Source organism: Pituophis catenifer, unplaced genomic scaffold, assembly GCF_029215685.1.
Source record: "Pituophis catenifer annectens isolate HBS135680 unplaced genomic scaffold, rPitCat1.0.hap2 SCAF_3, whole genome shotgun sequence".
NCBI lineage: Eukaryota > Metazoa > Chordata > Lepidosauria > Squamata > Colubridae > Pituophis > Pituophis catenifer.
In genome coordinates this window covers 9916194-9943925 of record NW_027256883.1, presented here as the reverse complement: position 1 = coordinate 9943925, position 27732 = coordinate 9916194, and the positions used below count along the sequence as shown (strand labels likewise).

The 27732-nt window shown below is 42.9% G+C and overlaps 1 long non-coding RNA gene across 2 annotated transcripts in view; it reads right to left on the bottom strand.

Moving 5' to 3' along the window:
* Positions 1-6044: 6044 nt before the first annotated feature.
* Positions 6045-27732, bottom strand: part of LOC139314617 (uncharacterized) — a 35887-nt gene continuing 14199 nt past the window's right edge. Inside the window, exons 1-4 of one of the 2 annotated variants that reach the window (XR_011600196.1) lie at positions 20482-20572; positions 10691-10796; positions 8525-8693; positions 6045-6961 (exon numbers count right to left, since the gene is read on the bottom strand). This is a non-coding gene — a long non-coding RNA (uncharacterized lncRNA). Of the gene's footprint in view, positions 6962-8524; positions 8694-10690; positions 10797-20481; positions 20573-27732 lie in introns of those variants that run through there. The other variant, XR_011600195.1, reaches the window with a different exon arrangement.

The following is a 27732-nucleotide window of genomic DNA, read 5'->3' as shown; positions in this document are numbered from 1 at the left end:
CAGGAGGTTGTGAGTTCAATCCTAGATAAAGACATATTTTCTCTCTTTGGGCACAATGAGAATGTATCTGCTGAATATAACTCCGCATTGGTGACAGGAAGGGCATCGGGCCAGTAAACACTCAGCTCTCCATTCAGTTGCCGAGACTCCACCCCGCAAAGGTCATTAAATGATGATAATATTATTTCTTCCTCTCTAGAGACCTATCTTGTCCTCTTGGCTTTAATCTGTAGCTTTAATCTGTAGCTTGTCTGTAGCTTTAATCACAAGTGTCACATTACCTGTGTTCTTTTAAAGAATATAAGCATGCTGTTGAGATGCACCATATTTTTTGGACTATAAAACGGACTTTTTTGTCTCCCAGAAGGGGGTGAAAATGTCTGTGCGTCTTATAGACTGAATATTGCTGAAGCCCCGCCCACCCACCAGCCAATTTTTGGCCTCTGCACGCCCCCTTTTCAAGCCTTTTTTTCGGCCTGTTTTTGAGGCTTTTTTCAGCCCATTTCCGAGGCTTTTTTCGGCCCATTTTTTTCCAGAAAATGTGCCAAAAATGCCTGGAAAACGAGCTGAAAAAGCCTCAAAAATGGCCTGAAAAAAGCCTCAAAAACGGCCTGAAAAAAGGCTGAAAAAGGGCTGAAAATGGGGCACACGGAGGCCAAAAACTCTTGTTTTCCTCTTCTAAATTTAGGTGCGTCTTATAGTCCAAAAAATACGGTAACTTACCTGCAGAAATCTACCTGGGCTTTTCTCCAGCCTCCTGGACTTTGCACATTTCTGCTCAGTTCAGGCATTCAAAAGAAAGTCTGCTTTAATAGACAGATCTACAAGGCTTCTATGAGACACCTCCAACCAGGCGAACGGATGCCACCTCCATTCCCAGGGCACTAAGTCTCTCTTCTTCATGTTTCCACTTTGGCATAGCAGGATCCACCATCAGAAATTGTCCGGAGCCACTTCAAAGTCATGGTCTGCTTAAACATGCTTTGTTGACCAAGCTACGATATTGGATTTATACACAAGGAGGCTATTTATATTTATCAAAGACAAAGCACCTGGATGAAACGACGTATCTGGATCCGTTCCAGTCGGGCTTCAGGCCCGGGTACAGCACGGAAACGGCATTGGTCGCGTTGGTTGATGATCTCTGGAGGGCTCGGGACAGGGGGTGCTCCTCTGTCCTGGTCCTGTTAGATCTCTCAGCGGTTTTTGATACCATCGACTATGGTATCATGCTGCACCGGTTGGAAGAGTTAGGGGTGGGAGGCACTATGTTGCGGTGGTTCTCCTCCTTTCTCTCTGACCGGTCGCAGTCTGTGTTGACAGGGGGACAGAGGTCGACCCCGAGGCCCCTCATATGTGGGGTGCCGCAAGGGTCGGTCCTCTCACCTCTCCTGTTCAACATTTATGTGAAGCCGCTGGGCGAGATCATCCGTGGTTTCGGGGTGGAGTACCATCAGTACGCTGATGACACCCAGCTGTACATCTCCACCCCGGATCACCCCAACGATGCCCTTGAAGTGATGTCCCGGTGCCTGGAGGCCGTACGGATCTGGATGGGGAGGAACAGGCTCAGGCTCAACCCATCCAAGACCGAGTGGCTGTGGTTTCCGACGTCCCGATATAGCCAGTTGACGCCATCACTGACTATTGGGGGCGAATCATTGGCCCCCACGGAGAGGGCTCGCAACTTGGGCGTCCTCCTGGATTCACGGCTGTCTTTAGAAGAGCACTTGACGGCCGTGACCGGGAGGATTTTTTATCAGGTCCGCCTGATTCGCCAGTTGCGTCCCTTTCTGAATCGGGACTCGTTACACACGGTCACTCATGCCCTCGTCACCTCCCGCCTGGACTATTGTAATGCTCTCTACATGGGGCTCCCCTTGAGGAGCACCCGGAGGCTCCAACTGGCGCAGAGTGCGGCCGCGTGGGTGGTAATGGGAGCGACATGGCGCTCCCATGTAACACCTCTCCTGCGCAAGCTGCACTGGCTCCCGGTGGTCTTCTGGGTGCGCTTCAAGGTTTTGGTTACCACCTTTAAAGCGCTCCATGGCTTAGGGCCTGGTTATTTACGGGACCGCCTACTACCACCAATAGCCTCCCACCGGCCAGTACGCTCCCATAGAGAGGGACTCCTCCGGGTGCCGTCAGCCAAACAGTGTCGACTGGCGGCCCCTAGGGGGAGAGCCTTCTCTGTGGGGGCACCTACCATCTGGAATGAGCTCCCCCCGGAGATACGGAGGATCCCGGATCTGCGCTCCTTCCGCTGTGCTGTGAAGACCTTTTTATTCCATCAAGCGGGCTTGGCCTGATCTCTTCCCTTTTTAAATATGTAAATTTTAATCTGTTTTTAAATTATTGGGGTATTTTAATTTGTCTGGGCCAAAAAGTTTAATTTGATTTTATCGGGTTTTTAAATTTTGTGTATTTATGTAGTTTATTGTTGGCTGTTCACCGCCCTGAGTCCTTCGGGAGTAGGGCGGTATACAAATCAAATCAAATCAAATCAAATAAATAAATAAATAAATAAATAAATAAATAAATAAATAAACCGGAAGACTTTATCTTTTAAGGTATGTCAGTTTAGTGGGCGAGAGTTGTATTTTATAGAATTTCTCAACTGGGTTAACGATTTGCATGATTTCAAACTTTTTTTATTATTATTTATTTATTTATTTTCATATGCCGCCCTTCTCTGGAGACTCAGGGCGGCTTACAATGTGTTAAGCAATAACGCCGGAGCAATTCTCCAGAGACTCAGGGCAGCTTACAATGCGTTAAGTTTTCTACACCTATCCCGTTGATTGTGAAACAATCATCCTGTTTTGGGACAGAAAGATTAGCAGCCTGCAGATATGCACCCCACGTTTTTTGCACAACCAAGTCCTCCCCGTTTTGTTCAACACAGAGCAGATAACTGAAGAATCAGCACTCATGTTACTAAGAGAGTCATTGTTCGCAGGCAGTCGTGGATGTGGCCATTGACTACTAACTCAATCCTCAGCTGATCATCATTTATCATCATCAATTTCTATATGAAAAGGGTTCAGTCAAACATCCGAAAGGGTTAAGGACAATTTATTCTACTTGGAAAGCCTCAAAGGCGACAAACTGACCAGTGTACCATGTCGATGACAAGAATTGCCCGTTCATTACTCAACAATTGTTCTGAAACACAAGTTTGTATTGGTTGACTATTAAGCTTCAGTCAAGCTTCTTCCCCTCCCCCTCTTTATTTGAGCCCTTTAGAGAATAAAGGCTACATCCCATCTTTGAAAAAATGGAAAAACAGCAACTTAATACTGGAAGACCTTGATCTTTTCACTATCAACATTCCTGACTGTGTAGATAAGGGCTACCCCATTCTGGTCTGCAACAACCCACGTGGTCACTAAGCACAGCAAAGTATGGAGATTTTTGTACCAGTATCTGAAATGTGTTGGAATGAGTGGTGCGGTGGCCTAGAGGTGGAGCTCTCACCTCACAATCAGGAGGCTGTGAGTTCGATCCTAGGTAGCGGCAAGTATTTCTCTCTCTGGGCACAATGAGAATATATCTGCTGCGAACTTCGCATTGGTGAAAGGAAGGGCATCCAGCCAGTAAACACTCAGCTCCATTCAGTTGCCCTGACTCCACCCCAATGCAAGGGATTATGGGGTCATTAAAAGACACACACACACACAAAATCTGAAATGTGTCTGAATATTAATCAACAGCCCAATTTTTGTATCTCTTGACTGCCATCTAGCAGCCATTTGGACTGTTGCAATCCAGATATAGTAGTCCTAAGGTTACTTTCCACACCTCTGGTGAATATTATCTATATTCAATGCTAATTTTTTTCTGTTGCCCTGAGACTTGTGGCGATGATACTTGGAAGGCATCAGCAAGAGACATGATGTCTTCCAACTAAGATGCCTTTGCAAAATCCTAAAGATTCATTATTTTGACCATGTTTTTAACGACAAAGTGCTCCAGAAGAGTTTCTCCTGCAAACTACATAACATTGTCGCACGCAGAAAACTCCAGGTTCCTGGTCATATTCTCCACATGGAAAACAATTGGATCCCCAAGATGGCGATGAGATGGACCTCCAAGAGGCCAAGACGACGCTCTCAAAATACATGGCAAAGGATGCTCACAGAAGACCTAAAGACTCTAAACATTCACATGGGAAGCGTCTATGGAGATTCCCAATCATCCAGGTCATGGTTGTCCCAAAGGTACTTTTTCAAGAGGCAACTGGACTTTCACTGTTTTTCCTTTGGCTTCTCATCCAAGAAGCTTCTTTATTGAAATGTCAGATAAGAAGCGAGACGTCTTCAAGGAAATACAAAGAAAGTCCAGTTGCCTCTTTAAAAAAATCTCCTTTGGGAGAATCACATGGATTCGCCCAATAGATCCCTTGCTGCCTGAAACGCTATATAGCATGGGAGGATCTAATGCTAATGCTAAAACTGTCCTGAGCTGGAGTGTGTGAAGGCCTACATAACGCACTCCAAGTTGATAAAGACATCCGTAGAATCAAAATGGCTGCCTTTACCAGGCCAGAGACATCATTTCTATAGGATTTTGTTTTAGGTTTTTTTTGGTAGTTGGTTACCCACATTTAAATGGAATGGAGTGAAGCAGATGGCTGGTCTCCCTTGTTGCCCAACAGCAGCTGCTCAGCAAGGCCCCTCTTTCCAAAGCAGTTGAAGTAAACTTCCATCCCCCAGCCATTTCATGGGATAAAAGCTGAGTGTAGGATGTTTACAAGAACTAACAAAATGAAATTCGATGTAGACAAAAGTGAAGGCAAGAAAAACCAAAAGTACACATACAGATTGGGAGAAATCAGGCTTAATAGCAGTGACTGTGAGAGGGATCTTGGGAGTCTAAGTGGACAGCCAATTAAATATGAGCCAATGCAATCCTAAATAGCATTAGCAGAGGGATACAATCAAGATCAAGGGAGGTATTAATACCACTCTATAAAGCCTTAGTAAGACCACACCTAGAGTACTGCATCCAGTTTTGGTCACCACATTATAAAAAAGATGTTGAGACTCTAGAAAAAGTGCAGAGAAGAGCAACCAGGATGATTAGGCGACTGGAGGCTAAAACATACAAAGAACAGTTGCAGGAACTGGCCATGGCTAGTCTAATGAAGAGAAGGACCAGGGGAGACAGGATAGCAGTCTTCCAATATTTGAGGGGCTGCCACAGAGAGGAGGGCATCAAGCTGTTTTCCAAAGCACCTGAAGGCCAGACAAGGATGGAAACTGATCAAGGAGAGATTCAACCTGGAAATAAGGAGACATTTTATGACAGTGTGAACAATCAACCCATGGAACAGAAGTTGCCTTCAGAAGTTGTGGGAGCTTCATCACTGGAAGCTTTCAAGAAGAGACTGGACTGCCATCTGTCAGAAATGGTGTAGGGTCTCCTGGTATTGGGTGGGGGTTAGACTAGATGACCTACAAGGTCCCTTCCAACTGTGTTATTCTAACTAAGAATCAGTGGCAACCAATATTTTTAATTCAATATTTTTAGATATCAACTACACCAAATGCAATGGAAAGAAATAAAGCGAAGCCTCCGTTTTCAAACCTGAATTTTCCCCTGAACGCAATTAACAAGCGACTGTAACATTCAGAATACAGGCAGTCCTCGACGTACGACCACAGTTTAAATGTCTGTGGTTAAGCAAGACATTTGTTAAGTGAGTTCTGCCCCATTTTACGACCTTTGTTTTGCCACAGTTGTTAAGCGAATCACTGCAGTTGATAAGCTAGTAACCCGGCTGTGAAGAGAATCCGGCTTCCCCATGGACTTTTGCTTATCAGAAGGTCGCCAAATTTTGATCACATGATCACGGGGATGCTGCAAAGGTCGTAACCATGAAAAACGGCCATAAGTCACATTTTTCAGTGCCATTGTGACTTTGATGAACTTTGATGAACTCTTGTTCAAGTCGAGGACAATTAAAGCAACAGATACTTCTGTAAGTAGCAAAAAAAAAAGGGTACTGTACTTTTTTCTTTATTTCTTTAAATATTTATTAGTTTTCTTAACGCCGAAGAACGTATTTTAAAAACAACATCACAGAAAGAACAAAGGAATAAAAAGTATGCTCGGCCACTAAATAAAACATGAAGGTTTCTGTAAACCAAAGATACAGTAGACCTAACAGAAGCATGAGGACAAGCCAAGACATAACTTGGGCTACTAGGAGGCTCGAAGACAAAGCACCCGAAAATGAGCTATAACTCTAATAATGAATAATGATTGAACGATATTTTGTCCTTCCAATTAAACGAGGATAATGCTTTGGGTATTTAAGTAGGGCTATGTTGGAGGTGCCCCCGAAATGTTAACCTTTTGAATTTATATCAAATCTGATTTGTAATTGGTCATCACCAGCTCTTCTTCTAAATTTGGATTTCAGATGTACTTGATTTCGCCTTTCTGTGGCTAGAACATTTTGTCTTCGGACAAACGTGGAAAGGGCTCCTTATTTATTTGTTCAGTTTAGTATCTTCCCCTTTCCCAAGAGCAAACAGCAGCTGCCCCTTTCTATTTTTCTATGTTTCCCCCACGACAAAAACTCGATGGGGTTAAGCTGAGCTGAGACGCACTGATTCGAGGGAGATGTCCTTTTAGTCTGATCTTGACAACAACACAGCTGACTTATAAGTCAACTTATAAAAGAGTTGGCAGCCTACAAGTCTGACAACATAAAACAAATAAGAGGAAACTATAGGATGCACCCCAATATTCAGGAGCATAGAGCGTTATTCTTAACTTTCAGATGCCAGAGAGGCACCTTGAAATTTTTCCTCTTTTATATCTCATCGTCCTTAACCGTTCAGCTCTCGACGGAATGCCAAGAAGCTTAAATGAATGTATGAATGCGTGTGGGTGGGTGTTTCTCAAGTTGTCCAAAACTGTAGTCTTAAGAAGCAGAAATGCTGAGGAGCTCCTATTTAAGAAAATAAAACAAATAGCACTGCTCAGTCCGAGAGGGAACATATTAAAGCAAAAATCATGAAAAAGAAAAGAAATGGATAGACCTTACAGTAATCGCTGGCTCAGGTCTAGTAGCATTGCAGTTGGCTTTGGCTGCCCATAATGATCAATGGCCTAACTCTATACAGGTAGTCCTCCACTTACGACCACAACGGAGCCCAAAATTTGTCAGAGTATGAATATTCATAGACTGGAATAGATCAGCCAATGAATAGGCATAGTAACAGGTCAGCCAATGGGGACTTTTTAGAAACAGAAAGTTAAGTAAGAAGTCTGGGCGTGGCAGGGCCCTGCAGCTTTAAGCTCTGAGTCTGATTCTGTGCTGCGAACTAAACAAGTCTGGGCTTGCCTGCTCTGAACTCTGCTGAAATGAAACTAACTGTTCTCTCCTGCCTTGTGGTTTTGCTTGTAACTGCTACCAGGTTGGAAGAAATCTGCTGTTGGTATTGTAAATTCACTTCATGTATTATTATGTATATAAAGAAGTTAATGAATCCTGCTGAATCAGTTGACCTGTGTGTGTGTGCTTCCTGGATTTGATTTTGCAACAAACTCTGACAAATTTTCCGTCACTAAGTGAGATGTTTATCAAGCGGGTTTTGCTCAATTTTATCACTTTTCTGGCCACAGCCGTTAAGTGAATCACCGCAACTGTTACATCAGTAAAGCCGCTGTTAAGCAAATCTGGCTTCCCCGATTGACTTTGCTTCCCAGAAGGTCACAAAAGGGGATTGCATGAACCCGGGACACTGCAATCGTCCTAGACATGACACAGTTGCCGAGCGTCTGAATTTTGATCACGTGACAATGGGGAAGTTGCAATGGTCGTAAGCTTGAAAAAACAGCTGTAAGTCACTATTTTCAGGGCTGTTGTAAATGCGAAAGGTCACTAAACAAACTGTTTGAAGTTGAAAACTACCTGTGTGTGTTAACCACATTTACTGATATTGGCAAATCCAAGGGAGGAAAAATGGATCTCTTCCCCCTTTCCCCCCTCAGGGATTGATCACTCATGCACTTGTCCAGAGAAAACTGACATTCTCTTTAAGGCAGGGGTAGGGAACGATGGTTCCCCTTTATGACTTGGGAACTTCAACTCCCAGAATTCCTGAGCCAGCCATGCTGGGAATGGAAGTCCACAAGTCATAAAGGGGCCATCGTTGCCCACCTCTGCTTTAAGGTCAACAGGAGGATTTTATCATCCATACTGCCAGATTTTTTTCCCCTCCTCCTCTCAACCAAAAGCCTGTGTTACAGATCCTACCGTGTTTCCCCCAAAATAAGACCCAAGTGGAAAATAAGCCCTAGAATGTTTTTTCAGGATGCTTGTAATATAAGCCCTACCCCTAAAATAAGACCCAGTTAAGATCGGCAGCCAGGCGGATGCATTTAGTACTGTATTTCCCCCAAAATAAGACCTAACCAGAAAATAAGCCCTAATGCGTCTTTTGGAGCAAAAATTAATATAGGGCCGTCTTACTTTTGGAGAAACACAGTAGAAGTAACAGCGCAGTACCTGCCAGTTTTGAAACAAAGCCTCTTGATGATGGATCTTTTCCTTCCGGTGTTGTTTATGAGTAGCCGGCGGCAGCAAACATCGGACTGAAAGCTACGTTTTCCAGCTTCCAGTCGGGGATGTTTACAACAACAAACTACCATTCTTTGGGCTGCAGGGAAGGGCCCATCTGGAAAAAGACAGAAAATTAAAGGTAGGTGAAAAACACATTTCTAGGTCTCCTTCAGCACACATACTGATAACAGTATAGCAACAGCAATAGCACTTAAACTCATATAAAGTCCACAGTGCTTTACAGCACTCTCTAAAGCGGTTTACAAAATTAGCAAAAGCAACCAACTATCTGGGTCCTCATTTTACCGACCTCGGAAGGATGGAAGGCTGAGTCGACCTTGAGTTGGTCAGGATCGAACTCCTGGCAGTGAGTTCAGTTAGCCGTAGCACCTAGACTTATACATCGCTTCACAGTGCTTTACAGCACTCTCTAAAGCGGTTTACAAATTCAGCATAGTGCCCTCAACAATCTGGGTCCTCGTTTTAGCAACCTCGGAAGGATGCAAGGCTGAGTCAACCTTGAGTTGGTCAGGATCGAACTTCTCACAGTGAGCTAATACTGCATTCTAACCACTGCACCACCACGGCTCATATTATGTATAACACAACTACCCTATGCAGAGGGGAAAGCATAAATGGTTGGTAAAAGGCAGTCCTTGGTTTACAGCCACAATTAAGGTCGTTTCTGTTGCTAAGTGAGGCAGCTGTGAAGTGAATTTTGCCCCATTTTACAATCTTTCTTGCAACAGCTGTTAAGTGTATCGCTGCAATGTTGGTTCAGTTGGTTGTTAAGTGAATCTGGCTTCTCCATTGACTTTGCTTGTCAAAAGGGGATCACATGACCCCAGGATAGCAACTGTCATAAGTCAGTCAGTTGCCAAGTGTCTGAATTTTGATCATGGAGATGCTGCAATGGTCGTAACTGTGAAAAACGATCCCAAGCCACTTTTTTCAGTGCTGTTGTAACTTTGAATGTTCATTAAATGAACTGCTATACCTATACATTTAAAGCAAAAGATATTTTTGTAAACAGCGAAAAAATGGGTACTGTTATCTTTTTTTTTTCCTTTAAATATTTATTCATTCTTTAATGCTAAAGTACATATTTAAACAGTTCATTAATGAACTGTTGCAAGTGGAGGACTACCTGTACGGAACTTATGGAAGTGGTCGTTATTGATGTGATATTGAACGTGATATCAGTCTATTCATGGATTTGGTTGAGGGACCTGATATTTATTTATTTTTATTTTTTTTATAAATAATTTTTATTATTTTTATAACACAATGTGACAATACAAGACATACAACATTTATAAACAAGCTCTCTTTACACCTATTTCATAGTGGTCTTCTTTGTTATTCACAATTTCCCCTTATTTCTCTTTATATTATTCTGATTTACTACTTGTCTCCAACATTTTAATAACAATATATACAATATATTTCTCTCACTCATATCAATTTCCTATTTTTTATACTTTAGCATATTCCTTCTTTATTTTTTAATATTTCTATCTTTCCCCCCTATTTTTCTTCTTCGTTTTTCCTCCCCTCCAACCACTTATACCATTTGTGCCAAATCATATAATATTCTGTATCCTCTTTTTTTAAAGTTCTTTTGTCAGTTTATCCATCTCGGCACATTCCAAGATTTTTTTTATCAACTCAAGGGACCTGATATTTAATTAGCGAAATTTTATCCAAATGCTTAAGTTAAACGAATAATTTTTTTTAACAACAACAACAAAAAAAAAAAACTCTTAAGAGCAACTTAGAGAAAACATTTTAAAGACAGGTGTGCTCCCCGTAGGAGATGGGAAGGAACTGGGTTACATTAAGCCAATTGACTTAGGCAGTATAATTTTTGGACCAGTTACAATAAGATCTTGGTTAGTCCAAAAGTTTCCATTGAACTTGCGGTTAAGTTAGAGTATGTTTTTTTTATAGTGAATCACTATAAGATTATGTGCAATAGGATTATGTACAATAGGATTCTTTGTCACTACCTCAGACATAAAAGGCAAATAACAGCAAATCATCTGTCCAAGAAAAAAAAAAAAACCAGTATTTTCTGGAAAGCTTTTATCAGGATTATCTGATCACAAATACCTGAATCTTGCAATTTGTCTCCTTACGGTGATTGGATCCCATCTGGTATTGGTCTGTACGGTGTTATATTGTGTCCTGCCCGGAGCCAGTTGGAGAGGGGCGATGCCTAAATTGAATTGAATACATTACATTTCAATAAGTTGCCATCGCTTTCTTGAGCCAGTTAAATTCGGTACAAAACCTATGTAGAAAAGAGGTGGAACTCAGATCAAGATGTATTAATTTTCAAGATCTTCTTTTAAAAAAACCAAAACAGAAGGTTAAGCAGGTGACATTACGCATGTCTATTAACATGGGGATTACTACCGTGTTTCCCCGAAAATATATTTTCTTGAACCCTGAAATAAGCGCTTGGCCTTATTGCCATGCGCTCAAAAGCCCGATTGGGCTTATTATCAGGGGATGTCTTATTTTGGGGAAAACAGGGTACCAAAGGCGGGGAAAATAACATTTTAAAAACTGGAATCAAATTTATGGAACAGAACCATTATTGGTCCTTCTTTCTCAAATAATAAAGCATGGCGATTTATTTAAATAAAGATTTTACTCATAGAGCATAGACCAGGGGTGTCAAACACGATTTCATTGAGGGCCATATCAGGGTTGTGTTTGACTTCAGAGAAGGTGGTGTGTGGTGTGTGTGGCCAGCTCGACATCACTCGTGTAGAGGCACCTGTGGTGGCTTGGACAGGGCTGGGAGAATCCATTGTCTCCAGTGGAGGAAGGTGAGACCAGGGAGAGCGCCAAACCCTTGTCCTCCAGAGGAGAACATGTGGAAGACACCCAGTCGGCGGCGCAGGCTGTCCAGAGCCCTAGCCAGCGGAAGGCAAGCACCCAGTCTGGCCCTTGAGCTCTCAGGACACTGGGGCCCCACAGTCCCAAGCTCCATTTTCAGCTGCGAAAGCCTCCGGCAATGCTCTGCCAGCGAAAATGGAGCTCGGGAAGACCGCACGCGGCCCTCCCGAGCTCTGTTTTCAGTGGCAGAACACTGTAGAAGGCCATCGTCGCAGCCAAAAGCGGAGCTTCCGAGCTCCATGCGCAACCGTCTCAAACCCTCGAGATGCACGTGGCCCTCCTGAGCTCCATTTTTACTGGCAGAGGCACGGCGGCCCGGTCCTTTGATGTTTCAGAGCAGCCCCGCAGGCCAGATCTAAGCACCCCGCAGGTCAAATCTGGCCCACAGGCCTTGAGTTTGACACTCCCGGTGTAAACTATCTAGAACGGCATTTTGAGTAATGACATGGGAGATAGGGAACATATCAGGAGTGAAATCCAGCAGGTTCTGACAGGTTCTGGAGAACCAGTAGCGGAAATTTTTGAATCGTTTGGAGAACTGGTAAATACCACCTCTGGCTGGCCCCAGAGTGGGGTGGGAATGGAGATTTTGCAATATCCTTCCCCTGGAGTGGGGTTGGAATGGAGGTTTTGAGTATCCTTCTCCTGCCACACCCACCAAGCCACACCACACCCACCAAGCCACACCCGCAGAACCGGTAGTAAAAAAATTTGGATTTCATCACTGGAACATATGCTGCTGTTTTGCTAGACACCTTCACTGTCTCACCTGGCATTCCGCTGCTAAAAACACATTTGTTTTAAAAGCATCTCCCAACTGTAATTCTTACAACCAACCATGCTGTGGTTAGAAGGAGGGAACTGCAGCATGTAGTATGGATAAGAAACTGACATTTATTGCTTTTCAAGACAAAGAAGGTATTTTTAGAACTGAGAACCTGGGAGTTAAAGGGATTGTTCACACAGAAGAAAGCACATGGTATGGAACAAATCTGCCTGAGCATGGAAGTTTAGTGGGTCTTTTATAACAGGATTGTTCGCTTTTTCTATGCAAAACCAAAACATTATGGAAAAGAAGGAATGTCGTAAGTACCAGTTGCCATTCTGCAATCTTGGCATGTATGCTATGAACGTTATCCCTGGCTCTTCAGGCTAAAATACACGCAAGATTGCCCTGGAAAATAACCGAATCCTTTTCCCTAAGAAAATGGAAAGGACAACACTCCTAAGTATAGCAGAGAGTTTTCCAGCATCTTTATATATATTTTTCCCCCCACCAGATGCTATTTTTGCAGGGAATTGAAGGTACCAACTTGGCTGCTTCTGCAGCCTATCACTTGGAACTTCACAGAATGTCACATCTGCAATATAATCTTGCTTGGAACTGGATAACAAGGATTATTTTATTATATTAGCTGCATTTGTTTTCAAATGGTGCGGTGGTCTAGAGATGGAGCTCTTGCCTCACACTCAGGAGGTTGTGAGATCGATCCTAGGTAGAGGCAGATATTTCTCTCTCCGGGCACGATGAGAATATATCTGCTGAATATAACTCTGCACTGGAGACAGGAAAGGGCATCTGGCCAGTAAACACTCAGCTCCATTCAGCTGGCCAGACTCCACCCCGCAAGGGATTATGGGGGTCATTAAACGAAGATGATGATTAGCTGTATTTGTTTTCCCGTTCAAAACTATTGAACCTTTATAGCCACAAGTTGAATCCTTATAGCCTAGGACCAGGGAAGCTCAAAAACTTTGCCCAACAAAATCATCCATGTTTTATGAACTGAAAGAGTTGGTCTCCTTTAGGTTTTACCAGCTTTCAGTTGCTAAATTGCTAAATTAGTTTGCAAAAAAAAAAAAAAAAAAAAAAGGGGAAGAGCTTTTTCAGGGACTGTATTTAAGTTCCAAAACAGGGATTCTGAAACCCACCAGGTGATCCACTGAAATCTGTCCAATTTAACAGGCCATGATGTATTCATCTTTTTAGCCCTCAACTCTCCATCTGCACCAACAGGGTTTGAAAAAACCAGTTTCTTGACATTGTGGGAAGAATTTTAATATTAAATCAGTAATAATCATAGAAGATTATTTACCCCACTGTTTCAAATAATTAACTCAGGCTGGAAAATACGTTGCAATCAAAAAGTCTATCGAGAGTCTCAGTCATCCAGGTCCTGGTTGTCCCTAAGATGCCTTTTTCCAAGAGGCAACTGGACTTTCTGCTTTTTCTTTGAAGACGTTTCGCTTCTCATCCAAGAAGCTTCTTCCGCTCTTCCCCACCATCCAGTCAGAGCTTTGGTGCAATCAAAAAGGTACATTTTAACAAAGATTAGATGCTAAAATTGTTCAATCCACGGGTAAACTGCCTGCAATTACTGCGAGTTCAAATCTCACCAGGCTCAAGGTTGACTCAGCCTTCCATCCTTCCGAGGTAGGTAAAATGAGGACCCAGATTGTGGGGGCAATAAACTGACTTTGTATAAAAAAGAACACCGCTTTGGGGGGGGGGGGCAAAGCCGTACTAAGCAGGTATATACAAAAGTATGAAGGCTATTGCTTAATGCATTGTAAGCCGCCCTGAGTCTCCAGAGAAGGGTGGCATATAAATTGAACGAACGAACGAACGAACGAACAAATGAATGAATGAATGAATAAATAAATAAATAAATAGTAAAACCAATTACCTGGGCAAGAATAAATAATCAGACAAAAAAAAAAAATCTGTTCATTCACACTTTCCCAAACCCACAAGTGGGCTGCCCAGACACCATCTACACCAGGGGTCCCCAACCCCCAAGTTGCGACCCGCAACCAGGCCGCGACCTATTTGCAACCGGGCCGCAGCTTGACTCACGCAAGTGGCAGGCTGGCACACATGCACACAGCTCAACTTGCAGCCCAGCTGCGTGTGCATGCCTGTGCACACCGGCGTGCCATTTGCGCGGCCCAGTTCCCCTCTCTCTCCCCTCCTCTCCCAGCCAGGCTGCCCAGCCGCAAAGACCGCTGATCTACACAACAAAGACAAGCTGACAGACACAAGGAAGGGCAATTAAGATTGACCTTGTGACAGAGCCACACATTAGAACAAGTATGTACATACACCCAAACCCTTCAAGACCCACCAAGGACAAGCTCTTTTATAAAACAACCCTTTGTGCCTCATTTTCCCCCACAAGCAAACCTCTTTGCTTTGGGGAATAAATAAATCTCCTTTCTTCGCAGCATATCTGGATTTCATTTTGATTTGTTCTTACGTAACCCCCGACTCAAGCTGGAAACCCAAATGATTCTTCTGGCAAAATGTACAAACAATATCAGGAGCAGAGAAGAGCAACAAGAACGATTAAGGGGCTGGAGGCTAAAACATACGAAAAAGAGTTACAGGAATTGGGCAAGTCTAGTGTAATGAAGGGAAGGGACGTGGTGGCTCAGCGGCTAAGATGCCGAGCTTGTCGATCGAAAGGTCGGCAGTTCAGCAGTTCGAATCCCTAGCGCTGCGTAACAAGGCGAGCTCCCATTACTTGTCCCAGCTTCTGCCAACCTAGCAGTTCGAAAGCATGTAAAAAATGCAAGTAGAAAAATAGGGACCACCTTTGGTGGGAAAGTAACAGTATTCCGTGCGCCTTTGGGCATTTAGTCATGCCGGCCACATGACCACGGAGACGTCTTCAGACAGCACTGGCTCTTCGGCTTTGAAACGGAGATGACCGCCCCCTAGAGTAGGGAACGACTAGCACATATGTGCGAGGGAACTTTTACTTTTTACCCTAATGAAAAGAAGGACTAAGGGGGACAGGGTAGCATTGTTCCAGTGCGAGCTGCACTGGCTCCTGGTGGTCTTCCGGGTGCGCTTCAAGGTTTTGGTTACCACTTTTAGAGCGCTCCATGGCTTACGACCTAGTTATTTATGGGACCGCCTACTACCACAAACAGCCTCCCACCGGCCGGTACGCTCTCATAGAGAGGGGCTCCTCCGGGTGCCGTCAGCCAAGCAGTGTCGACTGGCGGCCCCCAGGGAGAGGGCCTTCTCTGTGGGGGCACCCACTATCTGGAACGAGCTCCCCCCGGAGATACGGAGGATCCTTGATCTGCGCACTTTCCGCCGTGCTCTTAAGACCCTCCTATTCCAGCAAGCCAGCCTGGCCTAATTTTCTCCCCTTTCTTTTAAATTTTTAAATTGAAATTTTAATTTCTTTTAAATTATTGGGTTTTTTTTAAATTGTCTTGGGCTAAATTATTTAATTTGGTTTTAATTATGTTTCTAACTTTTGTATTTATGTATTTTATTTTGTACCTGTTCACCGCCCTGAGTCCTTCGGGAGTAGGGCGGTATATAAATTTAATAAAACATAAACATACACAAAACAAGGCGGTCAAATTATTTTCCAAAGCACCTGAAGGCAGGACAAGAAGCAATGGATGGAAACTAATGAAGCAGAGAAACAACCTAGAACTAAGGAGAGATTTTCTAACTGGTGAGAGCATTTAACCAATGGAACAGCTTGCCTTCGGAAGTCGTGGGTGCTCCCTCACTGGAGGCTTTTAAGAAGAGCTTGGACAGCTATTGGTCTGAAATGGTATAAGGTTTCTTGCTTAAGCAGGGGGTTGGACTAAAAGACCTCCAGGCTCCCTGCCAATTCTATTATTCTGTGTTCTACATTCTAAGTCGCATGGCCTCCGTTCCCCCAGTAGAAATAGGAAATGTGACCCTTTTTCATTGGCGTTCAAGTTTGGGATGGGAAGGAAAAAAAACGCTGGTCGCTCTTGAGACAGATCAGGATAGGAAGTGCAAATCTCAGTTGCCTTGATTCCACCGACTGTGACATCCTGTTGGCCGGCTGCAAAGGCTAAGAGCGGTTGACAAGTGCGGAAAACTTGACAAATCCTACTGTAAAGCTTCCTGCTTTGGGGACGCCTGTCCAGTCATCTCAACAACTATCTGATCTTTGCACATAAGGCACGGAGAACTGCTGTGATAGCTAGACGTAGGGGAGTCAAAGACAGGTCTCCGAGTGCACACAGATTCCCAATGGGATTTGTGATCTATAGGCAAGCTCCTGAGTTACGGGGAACTTAGCAGAGTCAGTTGCAGCGGTTTTCCTGCAACTGACTCTGTTTGCCGAAGAGATCACAGGGAGGTCAGCAAGATTGCCGACACAAACAGCTGAGGCTGAAGGACAAAGCTCAGGGACTGCCAACAACAACAGCTGCAACGGACAAAGGGAGGCGAGGCAGGAACCAAAGATAACTCTTTCAAAGGATGGTTGCGAGGTGACAAATGGTTTGGATGACTGGCAAGTGATTCCAAGGGTGTTCCAAAAATTAACATTCTTTTTTCTCTTTTAAAAAAAGAAACACACACACACACACAACTGTTACACAAATAGGAAAAGAGGGTTATTTCTAGGCATCCGATTCTACAAGCGGAAGGGCAAGCTCAGATTGACAGACATATTGTCCTTCAAGAGTAAAATACTTTCGTTCCGTGTTGGAAAAATGGTCAGGTTTAATTCAGGGTTTGCAAAAACCCCCCCAAAAAAAAGAAAAGAAAGAAAGAAAGAAAAGAAATCTGCAAACAGTGGTCTAAGGCACCCTGTTATTAAGCTGGTTATTAAGACCAGCTGCCTGCAATTACTGCAGGTTCGAATCTCGCCAAGGCTCAAGGTTGACTCAGCCTTCCATCCTTTCTAAGGTAGGTGAAATGAGGACCCAGTTTGTGGGGGCAATAAGCTGACTTTGTATAAATATACAAAAGGATGAAGGCTATTGCTGAGCACATTGTAAGCCGTCCTGAGTCTACGGAGAAGGGCGGCATATAAATCAAATTAAAAAAAAAAAAAAAACCTTCCGTTTCCAATGCTCTTCGTCCAGATGGTTTTAAAGGGGACAAAACTGAACCTAGGAATTTCACTGACATACTTTGCACAATCCTAGGCTGTATTAACAGTGGGATAGAATCAAGATCACGTGAAGTGCTTAATTTATTAACAATTAATCAGTGGAAGAACTTGCCTCCAGATGTTGCGAATGCTCCAACACTGGAAGTTTTGAAGAAGAGGTTGGATAACCATTTGTCTGAAGTGGTGTAGGGTTTCCTGTCTGAGCAGGGGGTTGGACTAGAAGACCTCCAAGGTCCCTTCCAACTCCGTTATTCTATTCCTATTTTAGGTGTTAATACCGCTTTACAATGCCTTGGTAAAACCACACTTGGAATACTGCATCCACTTTTGCTCACCACCATATAAAAAAAGATTTGAGACTGTGGAAGAAGTGGAGAAAAGAATGACAAAGATGATTGGGGGGGTCTGAAGGCTAAAACATATGAAGAACGGTTGCAGGGGACTAGGGGTGACATAATAGCAATGTTCCAACATGAGGTTAACAATGGGTGTTGAGTATGGGACGTCCTGCCTTATTTAAAGCACAGAATTCTGGGTGTTCACTAGGGAAGTCTGATCTTCACAACACAATTATGCGGAAGCATGTCACGGCTTGAACAAAGGAAATTCCTGAAGACCTCAGGAGAAAAAAAACAGGGGTTGATGTTGAACAGGCTGGAAAGGATTCCAAAACGATTTCCTAAGAGTTTGCACTCCGCATGTTCACTGCCACGCGCAGACTGTGTCCAAATGGAGTCAATTCAACACCGTTCTTCCAGGTAGTTCTTGACTTGTGCCTACAATTGAGCCCAGAACTTCCGTTGCTAAGTGAAACAGCCGTTAAGTGAGTTTGGCTCGTTTTACCACCTTTCTTCCCACAATTGTTATTCGCTGCAGTTAAGTTAGTAACACAGTTGTGAAGTGAATTTGGCTTCCCCATTGACTCGGCTTGTCAGAAAGTCCCAAAAATGGATCACGTGACCCCGGGACACTGCAACCGTCATAAATACATGCCAGTTGCCAAGCAGCCAAATTTTGATCACATGACTATTAAGATGCTGCAACTGTTGTAAGTGTGAAAATAGCAATAGCACTTAGATTTATATACTGCTTTACAGCCCTCTCTAAGCGGTTTTACAGAGTCAGCATATTGCCCCCAACAATCTGGGTCCTCATTTTACCCACCTCGGAAGGATGGAAAGCTGAATCAACCTTGAGCCTAGTGAGATGTGAACTGACAAATTGGAGGCAGCCGGCAGTCAGCAGAAGTAGCCTGCAGTACTGCACTCTCACCACTGCGCCACCACAGTTCTTAAAAACAGTCATGTCACTTTTTTTTTAGTACCATTGTAACTTCGAATGGTCACTAAAGGAATGGTAGTAAGTCGAGGATTAACTGTATTCTCCTTGGGAGTGGTCAACCAACCAACCAACCAAGACCATTTCCAAGAGCAAGGCCTCTCAAAGAATCCCAAGGCAACTGTAAAGAACTTGAATTCTGAGTTGTTTGCTGTGATAGGCGGCTATAAAATGAAATCAAATCAGTGAATAAAGAAATAAAGACCTCTCTTGCATTGGCTTATGTTAGTGTCAGACTACCATCAACAGAATACCAAACACCAATGGTGTTCCTGGCAGAGTTGCAAGAAGGCCTCTAATCTCCAGAAAAGAACACTACTACCCATCTACACTTTAGAAAGGTCATCTGTGATTCAGAATAGAGCTGAAAGGGAACTTGGAGGTCTTCTAGTCCAGCTCCCTGTTCAAGCAGAACTATATCATTTCAGACAAGTGGCTGTCCAGTCTCTTCTTTAAGTTGTGGTCTGCCAGCAGCCTGCAGAGCTGGCAGGAGAATTGGACAGTGAGGAGGCTGGGGAGGAACGTGGGCCAGTCCTGGAGTCTGGGGAAGGCCCGGACAAGGGCTCTGCGTCGGAGGCAGAGATGGGGCCAGGGCCATCTGGGAGTGATGTGCAGACTCCGGAGCCCCCAGAGTGGGACAGCAGAGAGGCAGAGGAAGAGGAGCAGCCTGTTCCTAGTGCACGCATACGAAGAGCTGCCAGAAGGCAAGAGCAGCTATAGCAAAAGGGACGACTCGGGAGTAAGGCCCGAAGATGATTGGCCCTTCCTATAAGGCTTAAAAGAGAAACAAAGGCACTTGGGCCTTTTGCAGGAAAGCAACATTGCTAACTCTGTTTCCAGTCGGCATCTCTTGTTTGTTTCTGAACTCTGTGGGGCTTTGCCAAGTAAGGCCTTTGGCAGGGTGTCAAAGAAGATAAAGGTTGGTGATTATACCGAATGACTCCTTCCAAAGGACTTGTTTTGCAACTAATTGGGACTCAGCTTGGAATGAACTTAATTCTCAGCTGTTAACAATAAAATAGGTTTGTTTGGAACTAATTGTGTCTTGTAAGTCATTACAATAATGTTACTTTATTCAGGTCACAACAACCTGAATAAAGCAGAAGACTATTGGAAGAATATTGTATGGATGGATGCAAAACAACAACAACAGCAACAACAACAAAACCTTTCCAACTGGAAATTTCCTCTGGAATATAGATGGGCCCCTTTGTTGATGGCTTTTCAGAAGCTACCGAAGACTTGAGTTCTTCCATGGGCATTCGGCAGATGAATGGACATCACTGGGCATATTGCTCACCTGTATATTCTGACTGATTTCCACTTTGTATTTTTCCAATTATTTTTTTTTTAATTATTAATTATCCCTGTCAACTGCTGGGACTTGACGTGGAACCCAGCAGCACATGAATGCAACGTGTTGTGTTCTTTAATAAAATTATTCTGACCTCCAAGTCATCTGAAGAGCTGAATGAGCCAGAAGATCTATACACACTCTTTCTCCTTGGCAAACATTCCAACTGCTGTTTCTTTAAAAGAAGTCAAAGTTGTACTTTTTAGAAGATTTCTTCATGGGGGGGATGGAGGGATGGACAGACAGCAACAAGACACAAGAAAGGATGATTCATGTGCAAAAAAAAAAATCCCGTGTTCTATTTCTGACATCATCTCTTTAACCTTGAGATAAGAGGCAGTGAAAGTTCACCACGATGGCTTTTCTGCATGCAGTTGACATTTAGCATAAACATTCCTCACCTGACATTAAAAGGCAAACTTCATTGATGCATACAATATTGTTCTTAGGTGAGAGATGAGTCAATTCACGACAGGGAGATTTGAAGTCTTCTGTGATGATGGATGGATGAATCAGCCCTAGACGTGCAGTTTAGAAAGTTAATTTCTAGAAACATTCAACCATTTAGAAGATGATAACCCTCCTACCTTGATTCGATCTGAGCTAACAATGAGAAAATGAATATACCCATATTTTTCGGACCGTAAGACACACCCGACTATAAGACGCACCTAAATTTATAGGAGGAAAACAAGAAAAAAAATAGTTTTTGGCCTCCGCAAGTCGCGTTTTAGCCCTGCCAGACCCCCAGAAGCACTCTGCAGTGGTCTAAAAGGCCCGTTTTTGCAAAAATCGAGCCGGTTTTTGGCCTGCAGAGTGCTTTCTGCCTGGAAGGGCGAAAACGCAACGCGCAGTGGGTTCAGGAGATCAAAAATGCCCATATTCGGTCTATAAGACGCACGTAAATTTTCACTCACTTTTGGGGGGGGGAAGATGTGTCTTATACTCCAAAAAATACGGTATGTATGGTTTCTTGGTTCAGTCCAGCAGCACGGCAAAAATCCATATTGCCACATTTTGGACTAGGTGTCAGGAAACGACAGTTTCGTGACAGGTGCCAAATGTAGAAAACCTTCAAGTGGCCTCAGCAACTCTTAGAAAGAATGCTAATGACCAGATGACTGCAAGGAATACAAATTCTTCCATCCTGAGTCATTCAGTCAGAACTGAAGAAGCTTCTTGAATGAGAAGGGAAACATCTTCACAAAAAAAAAAAAAGTCCAGTTTCCTTTTGAAAAAGCACCATTGGGACAACCATGACCTGGATGACTGAGAATCTATACCGTGTTTCCCCGAAAATAAGACCCTGTCTTATATTTTTTTTGAACCCCGAAATAAACGCTTGGCCTTATTTTTGGGGAGGTCCTATTATTTTGGGCCGCGTGGAGCCCTGCATGGGGCTCCTCTTGCCGTCTTACCCGATTTCCAGCTCTGCATTTAAAATATTTTTGGGGAAGGCTTATTTTTGGGGGGAGGCTTATTTTAGCGCATGCGCTCAAAAGCCCAATTGACCTTATTATCAGAGGATGTCTTATTTTGGGGGAAACAGGGTATACGTAGAAAACTTACATCTTGGTATTAGGACTGTTTCAATATTAAATTTAGCTTTTGCATAAATTTGCATTATTATGTTATCTGTAGAATTCAAACATATTGTTAATAAGTTCTAACTGAGCAGCAACTATAATTGGTTAATGTCCCACAAACCACCAGTTCTCAAACATGGTAGCCTCAGGATGCCTTTACTGCCTTAAAAATTATTATTATTATTATTATTATTATTATTATTATTATTATTATATTATTAATTGAATTTCTATACCGCCCTTAATAATAATAATTATTATTATTATTATTAATATATATATATATATATATATATATATATATATATATATATCTTTTTTCTTTTTTCATAGGCTTTTATGTGCATATTCTTTCTAGCCAGGTTTTACCTATGTAAACTTAGTTGTTCTTCAGCCCTAGGTTCTGTGAAATCTCATTCACAAGTTCTTGGGCCCTTTTTCTGCTGCCAAACTGCAACTCTGTGTTGCTTCCTGGGAGACCCAGATAGCTATTTCTACCTCTTAAGGCGTCATCAGTGGGCCACACCCACTTCCCAATTATCCTCCCTGTAAAAGGCATAATGTATCTTTTTTCTTTTTTCATAGGCTTTTATGTGCATATTCTTTCTAGCCAGGTTTTACCTATGTAAACTTAGTTGTTCTTCAGCCCTAGGTTCTGTGAAATCTCATTCACAAGTTCTTGGGCCCTTTTTCTGCTGCCAAACTGCAACTCTGTGTTGCTTCCTGGGAGACCCAGATAGCTATTTCTACCTCTTAAGGCGTCATCAGTGGGCCACACCCACTTCCCAATTATCCTCCCTGTAAAAGGCATAATGTATCTTTTTTCTTTTTTCATAGGCTTTTATGTGCATATTCTTTCTAGCCAGGTTTTACCTATGTAAACTTAGTTGTTCTTCAGCCCTAGGTTCTGTGAAATCTCATTCACAAGTTCTTGGGCCCTTTTTCTGCTGCCAAACTGCAACTCTGTGTTGCTTCCTGGGAGACCCAGATAGCTATTTCTACCTCTTAAGGCGTCATCAGTGGGCCACACCCACTTCCCAATTATCCTCCCTGTAAAAGGCATAATGTATCTTTTTTCTTTTTTCATAGGCTTTTATGTGCATATTCTTTCTAGCCAGGTTTTACCTATGTAAACTTAGTTGTTCTTCAGCCCTAGGTTCTGTGAAATCTCATTCACAAGTTCTTGGGCCCTTTTTCTGCTGCCAAACTGCAACTCTGTGTTGCTTCCTGGGAGACCCAGATAGCTATTTCTACCTCTTAAGGCGTCATCAGTGGGCCACACCCACTTCCCAATTATCCTCCCTGTAAAAGGCATAATGTATCTTTTTTCTTTTTTCATAGGCTTTTATGTGCATATTCTTTCTAGCCAGGTTTTACCTATGTAAACTTAGTTGTTCTTCAGCCCTAGGTTCTGTGAAATCTCATTCACAAGTTCTTGGGCCCTTTTTCTGCTGCCAAACTGCAACTCTGTGTTGCTTCCTGGGAGACCCAGATAGCTATTTCTACCTCTTAAGGCGTCATCAGTGGGCCACACCCACTTCCCAATTATCCTCCCTGTAAAAGGCATAATGTATCTTTTTTCTTTTTTCATAGGCTTTTATGTGCATATTCTTTCTAGCCAGGTTTTACCTATGTAAACTTAGTTGTTCTTCAGCCCTAGGTTCTGTGAAATCTCATTCACAAGTTCTTGGGCCCTTTTTCTGCTGCCAAACTGCAACTCTGTGTTGCTTCCTGGGAGACCCAGATAGCTATTTCTACCTCTTAAGGCGTCATCAGTGGGCCACACCCACTTCCCAATTATCCTCCCTGTAAAAGGCATAATGTATCTTTTTTCTTTTTTCATAGGCTTTTATGTGCATATTCTTTCTAGCCAGGTTTTACCTATGTAAACTTAGTTGTTCTTCAGCCCTAGGTTCTGTGAAATCTCATTCACAAGTTCTTGGGCCCTTTTTCTGCTGCCAAACTGCAACTCTGTGTTGCTTCCTGGGAGACCCAGATAGCTATTTCTACCTCTTAAGGCGTCATCAGTGGGCCACACCCACTTCCCAATTATCCTCCCTGTAAAAGGCATAATGTATCTTTTTTCTTTTTTCATAGGCTTTTATGTGCATATTCTTTCTAGCCAGGTTTTACCTATGTAAACTTAGTTGTTCTTCAGCCCTAGGTTCTGTGAAATCTCATTCACAAGTTCTTGGGCCCTTTTTCTGCTGCCAAACTGCAACTCTGTGTTGCTTCCTGGGAGACCCAGATAGCTATTTCTACCTCTTAAGGCGTCATCAGTGGGCCACACCCACTTCCCAATTATCCTCCCTGTAAAAGGCATAATGTATCTTTTTTCTTTTTTCATAGGCTTTTATGTGCATATTCTTTCTAGCCAGGTTTTACCTATGTAAACTTAGTTGTTCTTCAGCCCTAGGTTCTGTGAAATCTCATTCACAAGTTCTTGGGCCCTTTTTCTGCTGCCAAACTGCAACTCTGTGTTGCTTCCTGGGAGACCCAGATAGCTATTTCTACCTCTTAAGGCGTCATCAGTGGGCCACACCCACTTCTCAATTATCCTCCCTGTAAAAGGCATAATGTATCTTTTTTCTTTTTTCATAGGCTTTTATGTGCATATTCTTTCTAGCCAGGTTTTACCTATGTAAACTTAGTTGTTCTTCAGCCCTAGGTTCTGTGAAATCTCATTCACAAGTTCTTGGGCCCTTTTTCTGCTGCCAAACTGCAACTCTGTGTTGCTTCCTGGGAGACCCAGATAGCTATTTCTACCTCTTAAGGCGTCATCAGTGGGCCACACCCACTTCCCAATTATCCTCCCTGTAAAAGGCATAATGTATCTTTTTTCTTTTTTCATAGGCTTTTATGTGCATATTCTTTCTAGCCAGGTTTTACCTATGTAAACTTAGTTGTTCTTCAGCCCTAGGTTCTGTGAAATCTCATTCACAAGTTCTTGGGCCCTTTTTCTGCTGCCAAACTGCAACTCTGTGTTGCTTCCTGGGAGACCCAGATAGCTATTTCTACCTCTTAAGGCGTCATCAGTGGGCCACACCCACTTCCCAATTATCCTCCCTGTAAAAGGCATAATGTATCTTTTTTCTTTTTTCATAGGCTTTTATAACCTAGGGCTGAAGAACAACTAAGTTTACATAGGTAAAACCTGGCTAGAAAGAATATGCACATAAAAGCCTATGAAAAAAGAAAAAAGATACATTATGCCTTTTACAGGGAGGATAATTGGGAAGTGGGTGTGGCCCACTGATGACGCCTTAAGAGGTAGAAATAGCTATCTGGGTCTCCCAGGAAGCAACACAGAGTTGCAGTTTGGCAGCAGAAAAAGGGCCCAAGAACTTGTGAATGAGATTTCACAGAACCTAGGGCTGAAGAACAACTAAGTTTACATAGGTAAAACCTGGCTAGAAAGAATATGCACATAAAAGCCTATGAAAAAAGAAAAAAGATACATTATGCCTTTTACAGGGAGGATAATTGGGAAGTGGGTGTGGCCCACTGATGACGCCTTAAGAGGTAGAAATAGCTATCTGGGTCTCCCAGGAAGCAACACAGAGTTGCAGTTTGGCAGCAGAAAAAGGGCCCAAGAACTTGTGAATGAGATTTCACAGAACCTAGGGCTGAAGAACAACTAAGTTTACATAGGTAAAACCTGGCTAGAAAGAATATGCACATAAAAGCCTATGAAAAAAGAAAAAAGATACATTATGCCTTTTACAGGGAGGATAATTGGGAAGTGGGTGTGGCCCACTGATGACGCCTTAAGAGGTAGAAATAGCTATCTGGGTCTCCCAGGAAGCAACACAGAGTTGCAGTTTGGCAGCAGAAAAAGGGCCCAAGAACTTGTGAATGAGATTTCACAGAACCTAGGGCTGAAGAACAACTAAGTTTACATAGGTAAAACCTGGCTAGAAAGAATATGCACATAAAAGCCTATGAAAAAAGAAAAAAGATACATTATGCCTTTTACAGGGAGGATAATTGGGAAGTGGGTGTGGCCCACTGATGACGCCTTAAGAGGTAGAAATAGCTATCTGGGTCTCCCAGGAAGCAACACAGAGTTGCAGTTTGGCAGCAGAAAAAGGGCCCAAGAACTTGTGAATGAGATTTCACAGAACCTAGGGCTGAAGAACAACTAAGTTTACATAGGTAAAACCTGGCTAGAAAGAATATGCACATAAAAGCCTATGAAAAAAGAAAAAAGATACATTATGCCTTTTACAGGGAGGATAATTGGGAAGTGGGTGTGGCCCACTGATGACGCCTTAAGAGGTAGAAATAGCTATCTGGGTCTCCCAGGAAGCAACACAGAGTTGCAGTTTGGCAGCAGAAAAAGGGCCCAAGAACTTGTGAATGAGATTTCACAGAACCTAGGGCTGAAGAACAACTAAGTTTACATAGGTAAAACCTGGCTAGAAAGAATATGCACATAAAAGCCTATGAAAAAAGAAAAAAGATACATTATGCCTTTTACAGGGAGGATAATTGGGAAGTGGGTGTGGCCCACTGATGACGCCTTAAGAGGTAGAAATAGCTATCTGGGTCTCCCAGGAAGCAACACAGAGTTGCAGTTTGGCAGCAGAAAAAGGGCCCAAGAACTTGTGAATGAGATTTCACAGAACCTAGGGCTGAAGAACAACTAAGTTTACATAGGTAAAACCTGGCTAGAAAGAATATGCACATAAAAGCCTATGAAAAAAGAAAAAAGATACATTATGCCTTTTACAGGGAGGATAATTGGGAAGTGGGTGTGGCCCACTGATGACGCCTTAAGAGGTAGAAATAGCTATCTGGGTCTCCCAGGAAGCAACACAGAGTTGCAGTTTGGCAGCAGAAAAAGGGCCCAAGAACTTGTGAATGAGATTTCACAGAACCTAGGGCTGAAGAACAACTAAGTTTACATAGGTAAAACCTGGCTAGAAAGAATATGCACATAAAAGCCTATGAAAAAAGAAAAAAGATACATTATGCCTTTTACAGGGAGGATAATTGGGAAGTGGGTGTGGCCCACTGATGACGCCTTAAGAGGTAGAAATAGCTATCTGGGTCTCCCAGGAAGCAACACAGAGTTGCAGTTTGGCAGCAGAAAAAGGGCCCAAGAACTTGTGAATGAGATTTCACAGAACCTAGGGCTGAAGAACAACTAAGTTTACATAGGTAAAACCTGGCTAGAAAGAATATGCATATATATATATATATATATATATATATATATAAAATAATATATATATATATAAACAGTAAATAATAAATTGAGTCAACTTAGTGTATCAGCTAAGACCTTGGCATAGAATTTAGATGTTTATGCTAGCCCTGCTTGTTGAAACAGAAAGGTCTTCAGGGCACGTCGGAAAGTGTGAAGATCTGGGATTATTCGTATTCCAGGGGGTATTTTGTTCCAAAGAGTAGGTGCCCCCACAGAGAAGGCTATCTCCCTTGGAACTACTAGACGACATTGTTTTAATGATGGTACTATGAGTAGGCCTACTCTGTGAGAGCATATTGGTTGGTGGGAGGTTATCGGTTGCAGCAGGTGGTCTCGTAAGTACTCAGGTCCTAAACCATGGAAATAACTGAAGACCTGAAAAAATTTGGCTTTATGTGGGTAGAAGAGAATATTTGTAGCTCAGAGGTGAACTGTGAGGTCCTTGGCGCTCTCTGAGCTTGGTTGTTTTCTTGCAGATATTTCATTACCCAACTAGGTAACGTCCTCACTGGTGGCGCAGTGGACTAAGTGCTGTTAAAGTAGCACTTGGTTGCCAGCTGCCAGCAATTAGTGCGAGTTCAAATCTCACCAGGCTCAAGGTTGACTCAGCCTTCCATCCTTCCAAGGTAGGTAAAATGAGGACCCGGATTGTGGGGGCAATAAACTGACTTTGTATAAAAAAGAACACTGCTTAAGAGGGGCCAAAAGCCCTACTAAGCAGGTATATACAAAAGTATGAAGGCTATTGCTTAATGCATTGTAAGCAGCCCTGAGTCTCCGGAGAAGGGCGGCATATAAATCGAATTAATAAATAATAAAATAATAGTTGAGTAATGAAATATCTGCAGGAAACG